This window comes from Triturus cristatus, chromosome 1_2, assembly GCF_964204655.1.
Source record: "Triturus cristatus chromosome 1_2, aTriCri1.1, whole genome shotgun sequence".
In the NCBI taxonomy this organism is placed as follows: Eukaryota; Metazoa; Chordata; class Amphibia; order Caudata; family Salamandridae; genus Triturus; species Triturus cristatus.
Genome location: NC_140580.1, coordinates 783591548 through 783616851, shown reverse-complemented (window position 1 = coordinate 783616851; position 25304 = coordinate 783591548). Strand labels below are relative to the sequence as shown.

The window sequence follows — 25304 nt, the reverse complement described above, 5'->3', positions numbered from 1 at the left end:
CATAACTTGCATAAGGGAACACCGGGAGGGCAAAGCAGTGATCACTAGGGCGTTCTATTTTTAAAATACTCAGAACATATGTGACATGAGGAAGTGTCTACTTCACAACTAAATAGCCCTAAATAGCCCTTTTTGACTGGGATACTGTAAAGTAATATATGAGTAAAGTAATATATGATTAAATTACACAATCATCAAAAACAGTAACAACTACTGCTGTGCACTTGTTAATTGAGCCAAAAGTACATTTAACACATTTTCTGCTGCAACCTTCCGCCCCAAAGTATTCTTAAATAAAGTGGACAAAAACGAAGTTGCTACAGGACCTGAGACTGAAGTCTACATTAAGGGTGCGTAAAGTGTTTATTGTGCCAGCACCGATTTGCACAGTTCCTGATTATTGGCTATTTTTTAGTTCACAGATGTCCCTGCTTAAACTTGCTCTTCGCCCAAGCATCCTTTTTATTCTCAAACATTTGTGACATTTGGGTATATATCTTTTTCAAATCAAATTCAAAGCTTTATTCGACAGCATTGTCATAAAAGCATATTTACATCCTAACAATAAATATAAATACTATATTTAAAAACAATATACAATCTTAAAAATACATTAAACCATAATGCTGGCGAATAGTTCCGATGAATTGATACCATCAATTAAAAACAAGCTTTTGTTAAAAAATAGAACAATGTCCTTGGTGTCAGATGTTCTTTATCCTTCTTCTAGCATTTTTAGGGTGCTTGAACGTATTACCCAGGCCCACCCCAAGAATTTTGCTACGGCAATAACCAAGTATGGAGTGCAATCAGATTCGAGTATCCTCAGGGCATCCTTGTATCTACGTATTCCCAAATTTAAACATACTGGTTTTATCCATCTACGACGTGGAATGACATACAATGGACAAACAAATAATAAATGACCAGCATCTTCAATCAAATCTCGACAGTGAGGACAACAATTATCATGGTTGGGTGACCAATTTTGAGTAAATGCTTTAACAGGGAGAGACCCAATTCGAAACTGAAAATACAGTTTTCTATCAAAAGGCCTCTCTATGTAATCCCAAAAAGCCTCACAAGATGGAATACATTTGATGTCGAGGTATCGTCCTGTTAGATTGGTATTCTGGCCAGTGATAAAAACAGATGTTGTAATCATATCCCAGTACATTTTTTTGAGTGCAGACTTAGGAGGAAATTTTAGCCCATTTGAATCATCCCATAGATGCCCCAGATCTAATTTTATTAATAAGTCTCTGATTTCTTTAAGCCATGCTATAGAATGAAATTGGTCGGCCCTAATAATGTCTTTTAGGGCGGTAGCATAGTGGGCCAGTTCCGGTGTGACCATGATACGTCGCCAATAAAGGAGTGGGCGCAATCGTGCCAAATCCTCGATTCTTTTCCTGCCAAGATCATAGGCTAATGGAATCATTGGGGTACTTCGGGGAACTCCCGTTAAGCAACGTAAAAACTTATTTTCAGCTAGACTTAGTTGTTTCAGGTTGCCAAAGCCCCATAGTTCTGAACCATATAATACAGCACTAATAGCCTTCATATTATAAATCTCTAAGGCTGGAGTGATAGGTTTAGTCAGGGATGATTTATATTTTGAAACAATTGCTCCCGCTAACTGATGAAATTTTAGGGCAGCCATATCAATATGGTTTGTCCACTTCATATTGTTCTGGAGGGATATCCCTAAATATGTGAATGCCTCTACTTGTTCCAACGGTGTGTCATTGAATTTAATAACACCTCTAAAATTTTTCCTCTTATTTAAGCACATAAACTTTGTTTTGGAGGTGTTTATTTCAAGACCACGTTCTCGACAAAATTCACCGAATGCATTTAGCGCCTTCTGCAGGCCACTAGGTGTCCGTGAGACTATCAGTGTGTCATCCGCGAACATGAGGACAGGCACGTGGGTTCCAGCCAATACGGGAGCGTCTGTGGGCGAACGGCTCAGATGTTCTACAATACCATTAATAAACAGGGAGAACAACGTGGGTGCCAGGACACATCCCTGCCGAACACCACGCTCTACAGGGAATGTGTCAGTAACCTCCCCCTGCGTTCCCCACCTAATTCGTGCATAATTGTTCTCATGCAAGTGGACGAGTAATGTTAGTAATTCTGGAGCTATCCCTGCTTCGTCGAGAACCCTCCATAATTTGGAGCGAGGCACCAAATCAAATGCGGATTTTAAATCTATAAAAACCGCATAAAGGGTCCCATTGGTTAGCTTTACATTCCTCCAATAGAGTGCTAGAAAATAAAATACCTGATCAACCGAACTAGTACATGGTCTAAACCCAGCCTGAAAGGGGGACAGAATGTTATTTTCTTCAATCCAGGTGTGTAATCTATTTTGTACTAATCGACCTATCAGTTTCTGAGCAGAATCTATGAGACTGATAGGTCTATAGTTACTGGGTAATGATTTGTCCCCTTTCTTAAAAACTGGGATTATTTCAGCCCCTTTCCATGAGGGGGGTACAGGCGCCCCCATAGCTATATAATTTGCTAGATATTGGAAATACTGACACCAGGACAATCTGTCAGTTAAAAATACGTCCGCAGGTATTCCGTCCATCCCGGGGGCGCGGCCCCTGGTTATACAATCTAATGCTAGATTTATATCTTTGATCGTGAACACCTGCGTTTGAAAATAAATGACCGGAGGGGCTGAGTGCTCTCCTTCTTGCGAGACTGAAGCATATTGTGGTTTGAAAAAATCAACCCATTGGTTTATTGCCACATTATTTTGGGGAGATGGTGCAACCCCGCCTCTGTCCCATTTTACTATCGCCCAAAACTTCTTTTGGTCCTTGGACAGGCAAGCTGTTTTCAGATCCTGCCAATGATCCTCGTCCCATTCCTTCTTTGCCTTTAGCTGTGTATACTTATATAGCTTTCTAGCAGATCTCACACTATCCATGTTTTTTGATCTAAGGGCCAAACTTAAACTCTGGCGAGCTGCTCTACAAGATTTATTAAACCATCCCGCCATGAGTTGTTTGTCCTTATTGGATTTTTCACCCACTAGGGGCTTTTTAAATTTTTTTGGGAGATTTAGAAAAAAAAGTGGTGTGGACCTCATCCATTGATGATAAAAATTTATTTCCAGATGCTTGTGTAATCAATTTATCCACTTCATTAGTTACCACTTTTTTAAGATCTTCTAATTCTTCAGGCTTCTCTATGAATCTGTCCCATTTAACATGCCTCATGTTGTTTGATACAACAACATCCAGGCTAGTTTTCCCATCATTAATTTCAAGTTCTGTGGGCTCATTAAAGGTTTGTAATTCCAAGTGCAGGGCGTTATGATCACTGTCTTCTCGTTTGATTATGGTCATATCGTTCAATTTAGGCCAAATCCTTATATCCACTAGGAAATAATCAATACGACTAGTGGATCTGCCATTGTCGAACGTATTTGCCCCCTGGCGATCTGACCGAGTACGTCCATTAGCAGCCCTAAGCCCTCTCTCTAGGCAAAGTGCTTTCAATTGGATGGCCATGGCGGTCCACCTCTTGACCGGGGGTAGTTCCAGCTGGGGAACCCCCCACCTACTATCTTCTTCCTCTGCTAGGAACTGATCCTCCGAGCCAAGAGGTTCGAACGTCGTATTAAAATCTCCACCCACTAAAATAGGCTTCTCCGATGGTAATACAGAGAGATGATGGTCTAAGGCAGATATTACGTCTGATGAGGAGCCTCCAACCGTCCCTCTAGCATAAATATTTGCTATAGCCAATCCCTGGTCATTAGGCCAGGTGATATTTAATGACAGGATGTCGCTAGATTGAAAACTAAATTGGTCAATCTTACAGCGTAGGGATTGGCGGATCCAAATTATCAAGCCTCCTGAGGGACGACCTTTAGCTTTTTTAGTAGCAGGTACGTAGAAGTTAAGAAAACCCAAGCGATAAACCGGGTCCATTGACCATGACTCTTGAAATAATATTATATCGAACTGGTCGACAAAGATGCACCACTCAGGACAGTGCATTTTGTTGCCAATTCCTGCAAGATTCCAGGATAAAACGGACAGATGAGGCTTGGGTTTAATAGGACTAGTAAGCTCATTTAACGTTAGTGAGCTTTGGATATCATCTCCAATCCTATTCATATAATCAGTCCTGCTACTTGGATTACTTAATGATTCGTTTATTGGTGCCTGTAGTTCAATATCTCCAGTTCCTAGTTGGGTGGGTAATGCAGATCTACAAAGTTCCTGTGCAGCGAACTGGGTAGAGCTGGGGTTGCCTTTTACAATACTGTCATTGCAACTAGCTAATCCTATAGGGATAGATAAAGTATCGTGCAGAGTAGATGCAACAGCCTCAAATCTAGCATTCCCATCAAGTCAATCACAGTCATTCAGATTTGACAGGACCTCAAATCTGTTTTCTATGTTGATATTCCACATCCTATTAAGGTCACTCCCACCCCCTATACTAGGTAATAGGGTCCGCCCTTTCCTCACCGTCGCTTGATTTACCACCCCTTTCTTTCTACAATAGAAAAAGTTGAGTGTTAAGGGAATGATAGTGCCATGTCTCTGTTGTGGGGGAAATATATTATGCAGGATATTAGGGAGGACTGCCAGGTTGGAAAAATTAATAACCACACAATCCCCGGCATACTTTTTAGGATCATGGCCTAACCATGAGACCCTTCTTGCCATGATAATTTCGCCAGCTAGTTGTCTCTCTCCCCAAGGAGTCATTCTCATATTTTTTGTTAACCAATGTAATGATTTACTAATGAGGGAAGATGTAGTTTCTATTTTATCAGAAGATAAAATGGGTACATTGGCAAGAACCAATGTGGTAGGAAGTGCCTCAACAATACATTGGAACTGATCATTCGCTGGACGTTGAGCAAGTCGGTCAATAGGAAGGCCTGGTTTAGATGTTTTCTGGGATTTCTCCTCAGTTGTAAATTGCAAGAGTGGAGGATTCGCAATCTCTTTTTGTGTAGCCCTTCCCTCCCCTCTATCAGGTGGTGCTGTCAGACTACGGCGACTCGGTGCCGAAGACTCAGCTCTAGGTACTTCTTCCACAGGTCTATTTATCAGGGAATTTAATCTGACTACCTCTGTCATTAATTCATCAATTCTGGCTACCAGAGGAGTAATAACACTCTCAATTTTAATATCAATCATATTTGCTATTTTCTTGGACAATTCATTCTCAGAATATTTAGCAAAGTGGGACTCTGATGCCTCAGCTTTCCTCGCGATTTTGGGTGCAGAGGTAGCCTTTTTTTTCCCTGGGCGGGAACCATTACTTTTAGCCTGATTTTTCCTGCAGGCTCTAACTTGCCTGGCTCTGGGGGGAGGGATGGAAGAATCGGTATCAGCTAATTCGGTGGCCGTATGCAAATCTACATCAGAAATGGGTTGTGAGGTGACTGTTGGATAGATACTTAGTTCAATAATGTCACTCTCTAACTCATCAATTTCAGTTGGGGTACTAGTGTTAGCCATTAAGGGGGAAGCCAAAAGTGAATCAGACAAAGGTGCTGGCACAGGAGAATTTTCAGGAGGATTTTGAGAACAATTTAACCCCAGTGAAGCCCTCCTGTCGTTATTAATTTTACTAACGATCTGCACCATGTAATTGTCCATAATGTTCACACTTGTTGCTTTTTTCGATTTCGGCATTTCACCACACAGCTATAACAGATCTACTAATAGTTCACTGCCGCTTGATATCAGCTGTGTTAGAGCAGGTGACAATGGTGCCCAATGTGACAAAGTTCGATAAAACACTCACTCAGACACTTTCATGGTAGTGTGGGTCCGTCCCGTCCTCTGTCGTCCTCGGACGGCCTCAGACGGCCCGCCCTTTGCCCGGGCTTAGCCCGGCGCCGAACCGCGCGCTATCCCGCGTCGCGGGGGCTCCCGCTGCCTTTATGCGCCTACAAGCGCGCTTCTTGTGACGTGGGCGGCTCGTCCCGCAAGGGTTGCTGGGAATAGTAGTTTTCCTTGCGCACAGCGGCCGCGTAGGTGGTGGGAGCGGCAGCGGCAAGGAAACGCTAGGGTGCTCCAAGGTGGCATCCTCCGGTGTGGCAAGACAGCGCGATACAGAGAGCAGACAGACTGCGTGACAGCTTCAGGCAACAGGTCAGGAAAAGACACCCCCGCTCTGCCGGGGCTCCCGCTGCCTTTATGCGCCTACAAGCGCGCTTCTTGTGACGTGGGCGGGCTCGTCCCGCAAGGGTTGCTGGGAATAGTAGTTTTCCTTGCACACAGCGGCCGCGTAGGTGGTGGGAGCGGCAGCGGCAAGGAAACGCTAGGGTGCTCCAAGGTGGCGTCCTCCGGTGTGGCAAGACAGCGTGATACAGAGAGCAGACAGACTGCGTGACAGCTTCAGGCAACAGGTCAGGAAAAGAAAAAGGTATATATCTTATTTGTGAGGAATATGGGGAAAAAACTTGCAGCTTTGGCAGGAGACACTCATTTAGGTACAATGGTGCGTGCAAAAGATGATTGAAGGAACACTTGCAAATAGTCTAACCAATGGCAATCGCTTGGGGAAGCATTACAATCCATTGTTCTTTGGTCTCTCTGTCACTCTAGACAGAGGCCCGCTTTATGCAAATCAGTACTGACCCTGCAGCTCATGGGAACAGCCCATTCCCAGCTCCTCCCCTTGCGGGGTAGTCAGTGTTAATAAGGAGGGAGAATTAGGTGGTAAAGGTATACATAAATCATTAAGGGGGGGCCAGGCGTTGGGTTTTAGCTAGGTAATGCACAGTCTGATGTTATGGGCAGAGCAGAACTTGTTCTCCCTGACAGCTTCTTGCTCAAGAGAGCAGAGAAATCAAAGGCAGATTTTCTCAGCCCATAGTTTTTCTCGTTGGTGGATATTCATCTCCACCCAGGAGACTATTAATTTATTACGTCTCACCCAGGGTTTCCATGGTTACACCAATTTCCATCCAAGGGAGTCACTCTTGTTTCCTTTTTTGCTCCAGAATGTATTATCCAGAAGCACAGGCAGTACATGCCCTGACGTTTCAATGGCCATCTGGACTTTTATATACCTTCCCTCCATCGCCCTTCTCCCAAGAGTGCGAAGGAAGATTCGAAGGGAGAGGGTACAGGTGATGCTGGTGGTACCTTTCTGGTGGCTCAGGGTCTGGTTTCCACTGCCAAAACGCTGGCTCAAAGTCTCCCTCTGAGACTGACCGAGTTTCCATTGCCTCTTCTTTGGGCTTATCTTCCCCAGGCTTCTCCCAATCCACTAAAGTTAGTCCCCTGACACTTAGGTTGTTCAGAAGTGGCTAGTTGTATTTATAGGAGTAGAACACTTTCTACCGGGACGCTTCTCTCTGTGGTGTTTTAGTAAGGCGATTTTCTCAATTTCCTGCAATCTCTGTTCTATATTAAGACTTTCCGAGGGAAAGTTTCCAAAGGTACTTATCAATTTCTACACAAGGTCTAATGGGCAGAAGTTAGAGCCTGAGGAAATCCAGAGAATTTACTGGAATCAAATGAAGGATTGATTGGTATCTCGCCTTTTAAAGAGTTGTGAGCGACATACTGCGGAGGTTAGGAAAGCATCGAGGATGTATCACAAGAGAACTGCTTCGCTTCGGTCTTCTCATTATATTTTAATCACTTTTGGTTGATGGCAGAAGGTGTTATACCCTCCACGACAACTATCAGTAGGTGGTTGACAAAGGCTATTCTCACAATTGACAGATTTTGGGAAGATCCACAGGGAGGATAGCCGCATTTTGGACTGAGAAAAAAGGGGTGTCCACAGCAGAAATATGCAGGGCTGCTACAGGGGTAAACCTACCTTAACTTGTGCATCACTACCGATTAGACATTTCGGTTAACTGTCAAGGGAGTTTTCGAAAGCAGTTTGTCTTCTGTTGTTAAGGAATGGTAACGTGAATTCAAATTAATTGGAAAAAAAATATCATTATTTTGACCATTGAAGTTATTATGTATGAATTGAGTTTTATGAAAATGTTATGAGAGGGGCCCCTTACACCAAAGAGACAGGGATCTATGAGAACTATAACATCCAATGACAACTCCCTTTGGATTAAACTCATCACTCCCAAACATATAAATTCAGTCTAAAATCAATTCCATATGTTCATCTGAACCCTGCATATATTTATGGTACCACACAATAATATATACTATAGGATATCAAAGTATTTATTCAAATAGATGTGATCCGCACTATTTCTTCACATTACTAAAAATCATCATAAAATTACAATCAATGGAATTGTGTTTTAAACAGCGGTGGAAAGCTTGGTACACCCTCAATTATCCAGGACTGGGAAAAAGACCAGGAGCATGGAGAGTCAGTGGCGTAGGAAGGGGGGTGCGATGGGTGCGGGTTGCCCCGGGTATCATCACTGAGGGGGGGTGACAAAATAGCACTGAAAGGGGTGACCAAATGGCAAAAATATGTGTAACTATCTTTTTTTTCCTTATTTTAATAATTTCAATGTTGACGGAAAATTTTCCGCACAGGGTACCACCTGACCTTGCTACGCCACTGCGGGGAGTTGATGACTTGAGAAGTAAGCCTCAATTTACTCCTACACTGATAATCCTTGTGCCAGTCCTGCAACCATCGCTTCTTCCTCACCCTTTCTGCTGCCATGTTGAGCTTGGTGTTAACAGGACTTCCTGTCCGAAGAGAGGTGTTTTATGGGAAAAGGGGGCTTAAGGGGGGTAGTTACCTGAAGAGGGTAAATCAATCGATCTCTCTTTGGGTGGCACTCACACTCGATTATTCAGGACTTGGATGAGGAAGATTACTAGAACGTCATTGGGTAAAAATTACAGCTGTCTTCTGACAAGTGCATTTAAAGGTGCAAGAATTGCGCCAACAGCTGGCGGAAAGAAAATACCTGCAAACATCAAGCTTTGGTAAAGGCTGGGGAGCCGGCTCGAAGGGGTCATGCTTCATCATGCACCGTCAGCAGGTGCACCTTTTCACACTCCTGCACTTAATTACAGGCACAAGAGAACACCTGTGCATAGATACCAATTTTTGAAGAAAAAAAAATAGAAAAAAAAATAAGTATAGCTTGTTGTACATGATCCGCCGACATTATTCCCACCTGCTCCCCTTTAATGCTGGCATGGCCGTTGGAACTGCTGTTTTAAATCCTTAGATGAGATATTCAAATGTATATTTCAACTTAAAGTAATTACATTTATGAAAACAGTCTGGACCGTTTAGAGGGCCGTCGTTCTGGCATTATGTCGATTAAATCCCTGGCCTCTTTGCTGAGCTGGTTCCTGTCGTGATAGTGAGTGATTGCTATTGGCGGCCGTTCAACTGAAACAACAGCGAGGCCCGGAACTGGGAGAGCGGTTTGCAACGTGAGTGACTCCGCGAGTGAAAAAACACCGACAGGAGAAATCTCAGGCTCAGCGCATGGATAAAACACCGCCTGGCGGCCCCCACCACGGAATGCCCACCCTCTCTAACACAAGGACATTAAGTGACCCTTTAAGATGCCCGGAATGTCACTAACTCTCTTTTTTTAGGCGCTTTCTTGACCCCACCCGCCTTCACTCGCCCCCATTTCATTCAGTGGCTGGGCCACATTTCAGGAACCAAGTACCATGGTAATCGACTTTTATGTACAGAATACGTTCTTCGCAACCACCTCAAGCATGGATGACTTTGGTTTTTATTTGGGGGGGGGGGGGGGGGTCGGGGTCATGCCTAGGGACAAGTTTAGTGGTCTCGTTAGCCACATGTTTTCTTTAAAAAACAATCACAATAGATAGATAGATCTTTCAATCAGCTCTCCTCTTCCATTGGCTCATCAAGTGACATTCAAATTTTGCTCCCACCCACCACAGCACACAGCATGAGGCAGTGGGTCAGGGTAGTTCATTGGCTATCTTGCACTATGAGTTCTGGCAATTTTCCTGATCAGGTGCACAGCTGCCTTAAAAGGAGTGCACTTTAATACCAGGGCTGGTGTAAAAGCCTTCAGGTTCTCTCCTTTTTTTTTGTGTACGTTTTCCATTTTCATTTTTTGCATACTGCATATGTTTGCAAAACACATAGAAATTGTACCCTTGCCACGTCAAGTCCTATTGTCTTTGTCACCAACAAATGATAGAAGCTTTCAGCGAACTTTGGATTTCATTTTCATCATTTCTTGTTCATCATTTAGATTTATTCATAACTCAGATAGGAATATATTAATTTGCCTCTACTCCCACATCACCTGAACTGCACTGCATGAAACTCTACAACATGGGTGCTCACAAATATTTGCCCAGGGGCCACAAAGTATGTTCTGTGGTGTAACTGAGGGCTGCCATCAGGGCTGCACAAACACCAGCAGGGTGTTGGTAGGTGGGCCTGGTGGATCAGGGGTTGTGCAAAGTGGTGGTAGTGAAAGCGATTCATGTACATGTAGTTGTTGAATTCCACAATGTAAAACCAGAAACCCTGGGATCAATCCCGGCATTCTCCTTGATCAAACTCTGTGATCCTAAGCATGTTTTTTCCTCTCTGCCTCCTTTCTCTTCTTATGGCATAAGAGGACCTCGAAATACACGAGTTCAGAATGTGCACTGTATAAAACCTTCTCCTGTGTTTGATTATAATGTTGTCTATGTATATTAGTACACTAGGCCACCCAGACGGCGCACATGACATCTGAACTTCATTTTAATTTACTATTGGCATTGTTGTTGGGGCGGGGAAGGGAAGCATGAAGGTTTCTAAATTCTTGTTTGAAAACGATCATTAAAAAAAAAATGCAGTGTTATGGTAAAAGGTTTTTGCTTGTTAATGAAATACACTTTTTAAATTTTTGAAAAAAAAGTAATCTTATTTGTATACCTTAAGTGGTGCAGTTACTTCAGAACTTCAGTTAACCTGCAAATAAATGGTTGTCAGTTTATTAAAAAAAATTCTGAATATTTGTGCTGAGCAAGTAAACAGCAGCCCGTGCTGCTGTTCACCAGGGGGTCGAATGTAAAGGTCAATAGGGCCACAAGCAAGCACCACCCCTCGTACTTTGAGTATCCCTGCTCTAGAACCTGACCTTAAAGTTCAAGTCACTATATGGCATAAGTTTCACTTACATAACAGTATGGCTTACAACCAGGGTGAAGGACGAGTAAATACAACCCATAAATGTCATTTAGGGGTGGCCAGAGGTTACAGCTGTGACCCTCTGGCTTGCCTCTTGCGACCACCGGCACTGCATTTGCAACCCCTGGCGTCAGTGGTAGTATGATCAGTGCCAAGAGCATATGGGCATCTCGTCCTTATGGACATTAGTTGGCGCTCAAATGTACTTGTTTTTGGTCAATTTGTTTTATTACACAACAATGACCAATATTATATTATTCACTATTAGTGCAATAAAATATGGAGTACATTTAGCTTCAATGTAACCAACCCACCCCCCCCCCCCAGCCACAGGGGTAAGCTAAAAATGCTTTTAAATATGTATGGTGTGTGCATGCGTGCAGGTGAGAATGTGTTTATGTGATAGAGAGTGTATTTGTGATTGTGTGTGTATGTGTAAGCGTGTGTATGTGTGAGTGAACATAAATGTCAAATGCCGTGTGCTGTCACTTCCGCTACCCAAGGCCTTTTGGTGAATTGACGTTCATGACACAACCACGAGTTGTTTGGATTTTAAACTGATCTGAATGCCACGTAGCTCTAGAAAATCTTACAAGCTAACAAGCAGGGGCGTCTCACTGAAGGTGAATTAGGTTTCGACTATGAACAGAGCAGATGAGTTCCAGTGACATCTGGCACGGATCAGGCGTAGGGGGGCAGGGACGGGAGGGGGAAGAGGGGGAAGCGGGAAGAAAAAAAAAAGAAAAAGAAAATAACTTACCTTCTCGCCGCGTGTCTCTTCTGTAGTCCCTTACTCCAGCCAGAACAGGATGCGCATCCAGGCTCACAATCAGACAATCACAATACTGCAATGTTGCGTTGTGATTGGTCTGAGCACCGTGATTCGGCAAGCAGGTGCTGACTGGGAGCCTGGGCATGTTCCGCACGCAGGCTGTTTTGCAGCCTGCGTGGAGAACATGCAAAGTACACATGAATGTTTGGCTGCCCCTAGATGGCCGGCCAAATATTCATGCGACTTACAGTGTGCTCACCACTCCGCCTGCTCCTGTTGTGAGAGCAGCCCCGTCCCGCACAGCTGCCAGACATCAGGACAAAATAAAATGATAATAACGTGAGTCATTTTAGTTTTCCTTAACTTCACTGCTAAAAAGCAGTGAGGCGACGCTCCTCTGCCTTAGTGGAGGAGCTGCCACTGGTGAGTCCAATGGAAAGGTGTGATCAAAATACCGTTACCAGATGCCATCTTCGCTGTACTAATGTAGGAGCTAAATTGTTCAGGGTACAACCGATGCAGTGGCATAACACAGGCCATGCAGACCCCGCGCTGCAGGGGGTGCCCGAGCTGCAGGGGGCCTCCTCAGCACAGTTCTCTAGCCCGAGAGCAAAAGGTGAAACAGTAACACCTCACACGATGCTGTATTTCTGTTTCAACGTTCAATGACACTGCAGCTATTTTAATGATATGAAGTGAAAAATGCCCAGTAATTTGAACAATGGACACTATTTCCACCCCACACCATTTCTGTCCTGTTCTATAAGGAAAATACCACTTACCCAGTATGCATCTGTTCTTGACATATAGAGCTGTAGAGTCATCCACTTTTGCATAGATCGCCATCTAGTGTTGGGTCCGGATGTTTGCACTTTGTTTTACTTCAAAGAAGTCTTTCCAGTCATGAGGTAGGTGACGACTCCTTTCGGTGATAGTGCGCTTGGGCATCGACTCTATTGTTAGATTGTTTTCCCGCAGAGGGTGATAATGGAGTTAGTATGAGTAGTAAGAAGGAGATGTTCATGAATGCATGTATCTAAGTAAGATGTTACTGCAACAGGTATAGGTACCCGTGGAAGCGGGCGGGCGCATATGACTCTACAGTTCTATATGCCACGAACAGATGCATACTAGGTAAGTAGCATTTTTCGTTCGAGACATATGGGCTGCTTTTGCATAGACTACATAGCAGTTATCTCCCAAAGCGGTGGCTAACCTGTAGCTGTTGCAGTGGTCTGAAATAGTGTACGTAAAACTGCTTGGCCTACTCTAGCGTGCTGTGCTGCCAACACATACACAGAATAGTGTTTTGTGAATGTGGGAGATGTAGACCATGTTGTAGCTTTGCATACATCATCTATGGGTATATTTCCTAGGAATGCCATCGAAACCCCCAGTTTGCGTGTAGTATGTGCTCTAGGGGGAACTGGTAATGTTTGTTTAGCCGTTGCATAGCATATGTGAATGCACTGGACTATCCACCTTGCAATACCTGATTTTGATATAGGATTGCCTTTGTGCGGTGGAGCTAAAGCGACAAAAAGCTGATTTGTGTTACGGAAAGGTTTTGTCCTTTCAATGTAATAAAGCAATGCTCTTTTCACATCTAATGTGTGTAGTGCACGTTCTGCTACTGAATCTGGTTGAGGGAAGAACACAGACAACTCAACAGATTGATTGATATGAAAAGCAGAAATGACTTTAGGAAGGAATTTTGGATTGGTCCGAAGAACTACTTTGTTTTGATGCATTTGAAAAAAGGTTCTTCTATAGTTAATGCCTGAAGTTCACCCACTCTTCTGAGTGATGTAATAGCCAATAGGAAAGCAACTTTCCATGTGAGAAATTGCAGTTCACATGTGTGGAATGGTTCAAAGGGTGGACCCATTAGTCTGGTGAAAACAATGTTGAGATTCCACACTGGAGCGGTTGGATGTCTCGGGGGAGTAAGTCTTTTGAGTCCTTCCATAAACGTTTTAATGACAGGTACTCTAAAAAGAGTAAGATGCTGTCTATTTTGGAGATATGCAGCTATTATAGCTGGATGTAAACGTATGGACGTGTACTAAGCCTGGGCAAAGCACTACGCTACGCTCGCGTACTTTGCGAAGTTCGCACTACTTCGCACTACGCGAACTGCACGTAGCACAGTGCGAACACGCGTAGCGTAGTGTTGCGGTCATTTTTTGCTTGCTCGCGATCCTCAACGTCAAGTTGGCGACCGCAAGCAAGCAAAATGACATCCCGGCGAGACTTTTTCCTTGTTCGCGATCAGCAACTGCAAGTTGGCGATCGCGAGCATGGAAAATAAACCTCCCGGCGAGATTCCCAACGCGAGGAGGTCAAGTTTCTCATTGCGAGTGGTCGCGTATGCTCGCGACCGCTCGCGATGAGAAACTACCAGTTCGCGTTGAGAAAGCTGAAGCTCGAGTAAAAATCTACTCGAGCAGCAGAAAACTACAGCTCGCACTGTGCAAGATGCCATTTTCAATGATTGCACAGTGCTGGTTGCTTGTCCGCACTGTGCAATCATTGAAAACGACATCTGGCACAGTGCGAACAAGGTACTACGCAGTTCGCGAAGTGCTACGCGTAGCTCGCGCAGTGCGAACTTCACTTTGCGTAGCTTCGCGAAGTGCTACTTCGCGAACTACGCCCAGGTCTAACATGTACGCTAAATTGGAACGTTGTAGATGTAACAAATAGCATATAATGTTTTGGACAGAAGCATCAAGCGGGTTGATGTGGTTGTTATTACAGTAAATCACAAACCGCTTCCACTTTGCTGCGTAGCAGGCTCTTGTGGTAGGACGTCTAGCTTCCTTGATAATATTCATACAGTCTGGTGGTAGATTAAGATAGCCAAACTCTAGGACTTCAGGTGCCAGATCGCCAGATTGAGTTGACTGGGGTCTGGGTGTCTTATGTCTCCATGGCTCTGTGTAAGAAGTAGTTTTTGATGAAGAACTACCGAGAGTTCCAATGGGGTTGTGAACCATGGTTGGCGTGCCCATGTGGGAGCAGCTAGGATTAGTGTCAGGGACACTTGTTTGAGTTTCCGAACCACTAATGGAATGAGTGGGAGAGGCGGAAAAGCGTAAGAAAATATCCTTGACCAGGTCATCGATAGTGCGTTGCCTTTGGACAATGGGTGTGGATACATGGACGCAAAGTTTATGCCTTTTGCGTTTAGGTGCATGGCGAACAGGTCTATGTCTGGAAAGCCCCACATTTGAAAGAATGGGATGAGAACTTGAGGATGTAGTTCCCATTCGTGGATTTGCTGTCTCTGACGACTTAGCAGAGTTGCCATCTGATTGTCTACTCCTGGGAGGTGTTCTGCTAAGAGATAGATTTTGTGATGAATGGCCCGCCTCCAGATGTCCTGGGCTAGGTGGGACAGTTGGAGGGAGTGTATCCCCCCTGTTTTTGAATGTAATACATGGCTGTCATGTTGTCTGTACAAATTAGTACAGTCTTGAGTACTGGCTGAGCTTGAAATGCTTTCAAAGCCAGAACAATCACTAGCAGTTCTAGATGATTTATATGAAGCTGTTTTTGAATTGTGTGGGTTTGGAGATGCGCACCCCAACCTGTCAGTGATCCATCTGCTGTCAGTACTATCTGTGGAACCGGGTCGCTGAAGGGCCGCCCTTTCAAAAGGTTTTGTGTGTTCCACCACTGCAGAGAGCGATGGGCGCGGCCATCTACCAACACTAGATCTGATAACAGACCATGAGCCTGGTTCCACTGACGTACTAAGCATTCCTGTAGGGGACGCACCTGAAGTCTTGCGTAGGGAACAATGAAAATGCAAAACGCTATCATTCCCAGTAATTGCATGAAGACTCAAGCTGGTAAGGAGTGTTGAGGCTGGAACGGAGACATCCGGTTTTAAATATTCCTGAATCTGGCTGGAGTTGGGTAGGCTAGAGCTTTCTGTGTGTCTATAGTAGCTCGTAGACAGATGGATGGTTGGAGATGGGATTTGGTCTGATTTACTGTGAATCCTAGTTGGTGAAAGAGTTGCACAGTCTGTGTGTGGCGCAGACAGCTGTTGTGCGAACTGGCTTTTATGAGCCAGTTGTCTAGGTATGGGAAGACGTGAACATTTTGCCTTCTCAGGTGGGCTGTGACTACTGCCAAACATTTTGTGAAGACCCAGGGAGCGGTTGTCACTCTGAAGGGAAGGACTTTGAATTGATAATGTTGCCCTGCTCCCACAAACCTGAGGTATTTGCGGTGTGCAGGGTGTATTGCAACATGAAAGTAAGCGTCCTTTAAATCCAGAGTGGATACAAAGTCGCCTTGCTGAAGGGGAGGAAGCACTTGTTGGAGTGTTACCATATGAAAATGGTCCAACTGAATGTATAGATTTTGTTCTCTGAGGTCCAATATAGGCCTCAGAGAGCTGTCCTTTTTGGGAATTAGGAAGTAGAGGGAGTACACTCCTGTTCCTTTGCATTGTAAAGGGACTGGTTCTATTGCTCCTTTTTGCAACAAAGAAAGAACATCTTGCTTCAGAAGGGTGGGATGTTCTTGTGACATGAGGTGTGACCTTGGAGGAAAATTTGGTGGAGTGCTTGTAAGCTCCAGGCAATAACCAGATTGGATAATTTGTAGAACCCATTTGTCTGATGTAATCGTTTCCCAAATGGATAGAAATTGTGAAAGATGTTCCCCGACAGGAGTGGAATGATCGGGGAGTATGGGAATTCAGTCACTGCTTGTTGTTTGCAGGGGAGGTGCGTGTTGAATTACGTCTGCATCCTCTATTTCCGTTGTTTCCTCTATATCAACCTCTAAAATAACCTCTTGAAGAGGGCGACTGATTGTTGCCCTTGTAAGAGGAGGAGGGATTCTCTGTAAATACATTTTTGGAGCCGCCCCTATAGAATGAGTGACACAAGGAACCCCTGTTAGAAGGTGATTGTAAGGCCCCCATGGACTTAGCAACTTCAGTATCTTTTTTAATCTTTTCTAGTGATACATCAACAGCTGGGCCAAAGAGATGTTCTTTATCAAAAGGGTGATTAAGAATAGAGGCTTGTACTTCAGGCTTGAACCCTGAAATCCTTAGCCAAGCATGTCTACGGAGGGGTACACTAGTGTTTTCTGCCCAAGCTGCTGTATCTGCCTGATCTAACGCACACCTGATAGAGGTATTAGCTATTAATTTAACTTCTTGAATAAGGTCACTGGCTTTAGTCTTATGCTCATCCGGAAGGAATTCAATGAGCTTTTCGAGTTCGTCATAATGAGCTCTATCATACCTTGCCAACAATGCTTGGCCATTGGAAATGCGCCAATTATTAGCCGCTTGTGAGGCTATCCTTTTTCCCTAAGCATCTAATAATTTGGACTCCTTAGCAGGAGGAGGGGCATCCCCTGTTGTTTGAGAGTTAGCTCTCTTACGAGCATTGGAAACGACCAGAGAGTCTAAGGGTAACTGGCCTTTGATATACACAGGGTCATTAGGTGCAGCTCTGTATTTTTTCTCTTCCCTGGGAGTGATGATCCTATCTCTTAAGGGGTCTTTAAAGATATCCTCAGTGTGTTTGAGCGTCGCCTTTAACATTGCCCAGTAGCTGAGGACATGGATCCAAGGCCGCCTGAAGTTGTTCCTACAAATGACATGCGTAGGCTCAAGTGGCGCGAGCTCAAGCTAAATTACCTGGCCACTGCTGACATAGACAATAAATTAGCTGATGCCATATTGGAGCTCGAGGGTATGCCGACCTCTGAGTCACGCAGCATAGCAACCACCGAACTTCATGACAAGCTGTTTGATGATATAGGCTCGTATTTTATGAAGCCTATGAGGAAACCTAATAAGGTTTCACCTAAGAGTCTTAGATGGTATGATGACGCCTGTAGGGGATCTAGGGCCAACTTGGCTACCGCCCTCTCTAGTGGACACAATAATTGTGTTTGCTCAGCTAGATCACTGTATAAAAAAGCTGTAAGAACGGCCAAAAGGAATTGGGATGAACAACATTGGCTTGATCTAAAAGGCGCATGCCGCACCAGAGATTCCCGGTTATTTTGGAACATCATCAAGTGGGGCAGTGGTGGGCGACCCGATAGCCCTTCCAATTACGTTTCCCAGGTGGAGTGGGTCAAATACTTCAAACCCCAATACGCCTGTAATCCCTCGTTTAATTTTGCCTGGGTTCCAATTTACGCTGTCTTTTCCCAAGGTCCCTTTTGTATTCAAGGTGCTCTGAAGGCCCTGGGTTCTGTAACTAGTGGCCGTGCCCCTGGACCAGATAGGGTTCCTTCGGACGTCTTTCTCCATAATAAAGACAGCTGGAGTAAGAACGTCACTCTTTTGGCTAATGCGTGGCTGTAGGTGCTCCCGTTCCCAAATCATGTGGGGGGGGGCTGTCATAATCCCTGTATTTAAGAAGGGTGACAAGGCACTCCCATGCAACTACAGGCCAATTAGCCTCATAGATTCTATGCAGAAGGTGATTGGGAGGATGGTCCTGAACCAGATACAGGAGTGGATTGTTGATAATAATATTTTGTCCCCCTTCCAAGCAGGTTTCCGCAAATTAACCAGCACAGTGGACCAGGTCTTCCGCTTCGTCCAACTCCACTGGCGGGTGGTGACGCTGGGCAAAGGCAGCCTCTACGCAGCTTTTGTGGATCTGAGAGCTGCCTTTGACCTTGTGCCTCGTCTCCGGTTGTGGGCAGTACTGGAAAAGCTCGGTCTCCCTAAAGAAACCTTGACACTGGCTATGCGATTGCACAAGTCCAACTATGCTAGGATCCAATGGGGTGAGCCAGGCGAGGTTACCCCTGAGTTTCCGGTTGAGCGCGGTGTGCGTCAAGGCTGTACTATGGCACCCACGCTCTTCTCATTATATATTAATGGGATAGTTGATCTTATGCTTTCTGTAAACACTGACGCCCCAAGGTTGGCTGGAGTTACCATCCCTATATTAATGTTTGCAGACGACACGCTTATTGTATCTAAAACGTCAAGTGGTCTGCAAAAAGCTTTGCGCTTGTTCGACGACTTTTGCCTTGATTACGGTCTGGAGGTTAACGTGGCAAAAACCAAATTCATGGCCTTTAACCCCCATGCGAGCTTTCGAGGAAAAAAGGTATTTATGAATGGTCAATCTCTGGAGATGGTTACTAACTTCACGTACCTTGGTATGCAAATAGCAAATGACAACAAATGGCGCAAACACATCGAAATGGCCACCTTGCGATTCAAACAACTAACCGGTGTTTTAAGCAGGGAATTTAACAAGTCATTCACAAAACCAATAAGCCCTGTATTGCAAGTTTATGAAGCAAAGGCCTTAAGTTCTGTGCTTTACGGGGCGGAGCTTTGGGGTTTTGACCAGCTAGTCATCCTATCCAGTGTCGAACACAAATTCTTTCGGAGTATAACTGTTCTCCCCCAGAGCACCCCTCTGATCCCACTTAGATATGATCTAGGTAGGAGGTCCATCTTGGACATTGCAAAGCTCCGACCGGTTTTGTACTGGCGGAGACTTTGGACTACCCCTGAGCTCTCCCATTACACCAACGGCCTTATGGACATCATAAAAACTGATGTTTTCCACAAAATTGTATGGCTGAAGAGCTTACACGAGACGTTGAAAGACATGGGTATGGAGGTGCTATGGTATGACCCGGCGACAGCCCTGTTCCCATCAAAGAGTTCTCTTAAAACGGCATACTGGGATAGAGTAGACTTCCAGGCATTGAACAGAGCTTCAGGGATGTCCGTTAGCTTTTTAGAGGCTAAAATTGCTCCTGCCCTAGAATCATACTGGGACTTGGTTACTAATGTTGGTGACAGGAAACTTTACTTCCAGTTCAGAGCTGGCTCTCTGCCCCTTAGATCTCTGACAGGGAGGTGGGCTAAGAAATCGGAGGAATTATGCCCTGTATGCGGGGCAAAATCTGAAACAACTGCTCACTTTTTGTTTGCCTGTCCGGTATTTATTACTCCAAGACGTGTTTGGCTTTCTCCCATGTGTAAGACCCTTGGTACCAGGAGCAGCGCTGTGGCGTTACGAATTTTGCGCACTAGCTCTCTAACAATTGTTTCTGTGGCCCTAGCTAAATATCTGGGTTGGGCATGGTCTTTACGGAGAAAAGCGATTAAGAACACCCTAGAAGCCACCTAATGGAACATGGGGCCTGGGTCCCTTATGTGCATTGAGTCTGGTTTTTTAGCTTAGCGATCTAAAATCTGTAGTAGTTAGTGTGTCTTTCTACTATTTTTAGACTTACTCATCAGTATACTGATCTATTTAATGCTTTTTTTAACAGTTTTTTAATGTATTTATTGATGTCCGGTATTATTGAGGGCTCAAAAATTGTGCTCCTGTTTTTATGTTTGTGTCTTTTATCATTCATTTTTAAATCGAATAAAGACTGATGATGATGATGATGGTAATGTTTGTGTAGCCCTTTGAGATGAACTCAGTGCCTCCAACAAAAAATCCTCTTCTAAACTCTCCCTATGAAGCTCTACTCCATGATATTGTGCGTCCCTATTAAGGAGCTCAATGTACCCAATGTTATCATCTGGAGGAGAAGGCCTGGATAGATATAGGTCAGGGTCATTATCTGGTTGAGGGACATTATAATAAAACCATGGATCAGTATCCTGTGGTGCATCCAGTGGCGCAGAGTCATCTATATCCCCAACCCCGTCAGGTGATGGTGGTGTAGGGGAATGTGTAGGTGTAATGAGCAGCTCTTCGGGAATGTGTGAAGGTGAAATATAAGGAGGAGAAGGGTAAGTGGCCAAATGTTTCTTCTTTAAAGGAATGTGATAGTCCTCTGGTAAGCCAATTTTCCTCTTTTCAGGAAGTTTGGCATGAATATGTCCAGTTTCTGGATTAATCGCGATTTCCTTCTGTTTCAGGACCGAAGGTGGAATTTCGGTCCAAGGCTCTGTAGTTGGCGTACTTTCTCTAGATGCCGGTTTTGGTGTTGAAGGTTTCGGCCCCGAAGGTTTCGGCTCCGAAGATTTAGGTTTACGCAACGGTGGCACGGAAACCAGAAGGTGTTTCGCTTTCGACGCCGAAGGTTTCAGGTTGGCACCGGGTGGAGCCCGAGCCGGAAGGCTGTTTATTTTTCGGCACCAAGCCGAAAGGCGTGGGTGCTCGAAACCTTTTCTCGGTGCCAACCTTGACCCAAATGCAGAGGAGGGGCCGGAGCCTTTCTCTTATAAAGAAGATGGTATGTGAACGAAGTCTCTTTACTCACGATCCGTTGTCCCGGAGTTAGGTCTTCGGCATCAGAGTCAGCGTCAGATACGGAGACGTGCTCCTCCGCCCTTTTGGCTTCCTGTGCTTGCGATTCTTCGCGTTCAAACTCTTCTCCGAGGACGTCCGGCGAAGAGCAGCTTTGTTGGTACATTTCATGACTTCGAGCCCAACAATCACGGAGGGTTTTCTTCGATCGAAATGACTGACATGCGTCGCAGTCTTTCTCGTCTTGTTCTGGGGATAGGCAAAGGTTGCACATTTCGTGCAAGTCGGTGTGCGGGTACTTAGCGCGACACCCTGGACATAACTTGAATAGAGTCCGTTCCATCAGCTGCTACCGATCTCAGCACGGGTAGGCCCATCGGCCTTCCAGAAATGTTCTGATCGAAGGTTTTTGAGAGCAAACGATACACGGAGGATGGGAAACGCAAACGATAAACAATACCGTCGAGGGTAGTGGATTGCACGTCGAAGGTGGCCCAAAGAAACGGTGCCGAACTGGAGCGCAACAATTCACATCCAAACCGATGGCGGAAAAAAACAATCTAACAATGATGCCCATGGGCACTATCACCGAAAGGAGGAGTCACCTAACACGTGACTGGAAAGACTCCTTCGAAGAAAAACAAGTGCAAACATCCAGACCCAACACTAGATAATGATCTATGCAAAAGCATATGATCTACAGCTCATATGCCTCAAACAGTTTTTTTTCAATAAATGCTCATGAATTTTATTGCCTTAGAAACAGATTAATTATTCGTATTAGGTTTTTTTTGTAACCAACTGTCATTCTCTGCCTGGTTCTACCAGAAATTAAGGGATCCTTAATTGGAAGCTAAACAATGATTTGTTGATTACATAGTTTATTTTTTACACATAAACTGAGGTTGGCTATATTTTCATTGGAGACTGGTCTTTCAGTAAGATGCCTGCAAAATTCTGTGATAAAACATGCTGGTGACTAGACAAACACATACTTTTGAGGGAAATATTTCTAACAGATTTGGTGTTTTTTGATAATTTACCAGCCAAATAGCATACTTATGAATCATCTGTTGTAATCCATTGGTGCAGTGCTGGCATGAAGCAAGAACCTACTGGATCAAAGTTCCAGAAGCTGTTCTTAGAACATGACTAGATTCAAGCTCTTGTGCATCCCCTAGACCGTGTCCTGCTGCAGTTTGCCAAATTCAGTCTTGGTTGAGCCGAGTAAAAACATGCTAAGTGTCGGAGACTCTTTTTTCCCTACCAATACACTTGGCTTGAAATGCTTCACTTCTGGAATTTCTTTTGGCTGATTTGTGTCCAGAGTGCTAGAAGGTGTAGTAAGTTAAAGACAGCATAGCAGTAAACTGCAACATATTTTCTGCAGCAGTCTCAGCAGCCCACCAAAGGAAACAAAGATCTATTCGGAGTGTCATTTTCCAAGTTTGTCAACAACTAAATTATAAATGAAAATGTTCTGTGTGATAACTAATGGAAATTGCTACCCAACTCAATGGTACTCATGCTATTCAATTGGACAGAGAATGTGTAATATTCTTACCACCAATTCTAAACAAAGACAGTATTAAGAATGTTTCACAGAAATGTTGACTGCTGGAGGATATACTGTGAGAGGTTCATGCAGCATCCATGTAAGCTATTGTATAAGCAAGAACACCTATCAACAATGTATCCCCCTATTGCTACGAGGAATTGAAAACACATTGTGCTCGATTATCCTTAATCTCATCTATGCTGAAAAGGCTTCATAAACTGGGCGTGGAGGCTGAAATGGTCTACACCTCCGGGGATCCTAGGGGTCCGCAACTGCTTAGAAAATTAAATAATACTAACAGATAATAAGGTGTATACAGATAAGCAAAATATAAAGTTAAAAATGTAAAAACGTTCTCTAAATGTGAAGGAGTTAAAACTGAATACTACGAATTCAGTTGGTAAACTCAGGATGATTCATGGGAGCAGTCTAGCACATCGATCAGAATATAATACTGATGATGGGTGGCCTCAATTAAAAGTACAAAAGGTCTAACCTTCCAATTAAAACTAACATTTTGTTTTTTGATATTTGTGAATGAAAATAATTAATTGTTAAAATATTTAATCATTTGTGGGTTTGTTTCATGAATGCTTATTTCTGTATTTTTGTTTGTTTGGTGGCTCAAATCATTAAATTGTTTTAGGCCAGGGTCCCTGGCTTCCAGTAATGACTCAGAGGGGGTCCCCGGATTCCACTAATGATTAGGAGGGGCCCACAGAAGTCAAAAGATTAAGAACTACTGGTCCCCACTGTAAAGAAAATCTCATAACCTGCTATTTGATTAAGGGCCCCAGAATTGCACAGTGATTACACTAGGGTCCTCTATGTATGAGTGTCAAGAAGGAATGTTTGAAGGTTTGCATTGGCTATTAGCTCACCACCAATTAATTTGGGTTACGAATTTGCCAAAAATCAGTTTTGTTTTGTAAGTGGTTATTGGATTTTCATAGCAATTACAATAAATATGATAATATATTGTGCAATTGAAAACAAATTGAAAACGGGTATAAGTCAAACCTTACATACTTTTACCTAAAGCCCTTTCTGTGATAGATTATGGAGAATTTATTAAAATCACACCTCTCATGAAGAAAGGACAGTACAAATTAGGGGGAAAAGGTAGATAGGTAATTTGTGTAGTGAAAAGATCAAAATTAGAAAGATATTTTGATAAGCAAGGATAGACATATATATGGTGAAGAGGAAAGATTGCAAAATTATTTGCCTAAAAATAGATTTATTGTGAAAATATAAACATTGATATGGTCATTAAGAAGTATTATTGCTTCATATAACTGTTGACTAGAATCTTAGGTTATTAAAATGCAGCATATGGGCTCCATATAACCTCAAAGATAAGGGATTTGTCCAAGAGTGTATAATATGTTTTCTTTCCAGAAGTTCCATTGTTGCCATGTCCCGTAACCAGTCTCAGTCTTTGTGGAAGGGAGAGCAACTTTGTTTCAGTTTTCGCTGGACACACAGCTTGGCCACTGCCAGCGCAGTATCCATCCATCTATTTTTGTATGTGGTTACTTATACCTGGTACACTGGTTCTTATGGGTGTTGACCCATATAGGAGGAGTTTCCTTTAAAAAACAGGTTCAAAGGGTCACGTGTGGGTCCTACCCTTTGTAGATAATTTCGTGTCCAGTCTCAAAATGCATTAAATGTTTTTCTAAAAACACCAAATTAGGTTTTCCAACCCAGGAGAAAAAAGATAAGCTATGTAAGCTTGGTGGTATGCTTTATTGGCCTTATGGTAAATTCTTTGTTGCCCCCCTCTCCCCAAAGTCAGGGACACTGTCAATATAGAAATCTTGAGGCATGGACAGTAAGAACCCAGATGTAGTCTTTGATCATTTTGTCTGTTAGCGGAAGCAATGCTCTTTGAAGGATAGGAGGGGCATACAAAATAAATAGTTGAATCTGGATGCCACCACCATTTTTATCATTTGCATTAGCCCCCAGAGAGGTTGAGACAAACATAGCAAAAAATCTGCCATTGTCCAGTTGATTAAAAGTATGGTTCTTTTATGCATTGCTGCTTTAATCTCTCTTGTGATATATATTACTAGACATTTAATTGTTGTGGGGACCTTCAGTAGTAATGCTTCACTTTAGTCCATTTTATTTTAGACCCTGCGAAGTGGCAAAATCGATTTATTATTTCTAATACTCTGCTATAGAAGCCTCAAGTTTCGCATGTATGAGTAATCTAATATCTGCATATATGAATAGTTTTATTTCTCCTGTAATGGACTTGAGTCCAGCTACTTGTTAGGAAGTTCAAATCTTCACAGCAAGAAATTCAAGAGCCAGTAGGAAGAGAAGAGGGCATCCTTGACATATACTTCTATGAATGTTGAATTGTCTTGATCTGAAATCAGTTACAGAGGCAGGGAAGATACGAAATTGGTAGCACCATCCCATTTTGTCAAATGCTTTTTCGGTATTCAGAGACACCACACTAGTTTGTTATCTTGTTTTTCTTGCCTGCCAAATCAGATGAAATAGTGTTCTATTATGGCAGCTGGATGTCCATCCTAGAACAAAGCCTACTTGATTTCTTTGTATGAGAAGTGGAATATATTTCCTTAATCGCTATGCCAGT

General features: G+C 43.6%; 1 protein-coding gene across 19 annotated transcripts in view; it reads right to left on the bottom strand.

Moving 5' to 3' along the window:
* Positions 1-25304, bottom strand: part of ANK3 (ankyrin 3) — a 1906984-nt gene that overhangs the window by 1443249 nt on the left and 438431 nt on the right. The gene's annotated exons all lie outside the window — the stretch shown is intronic.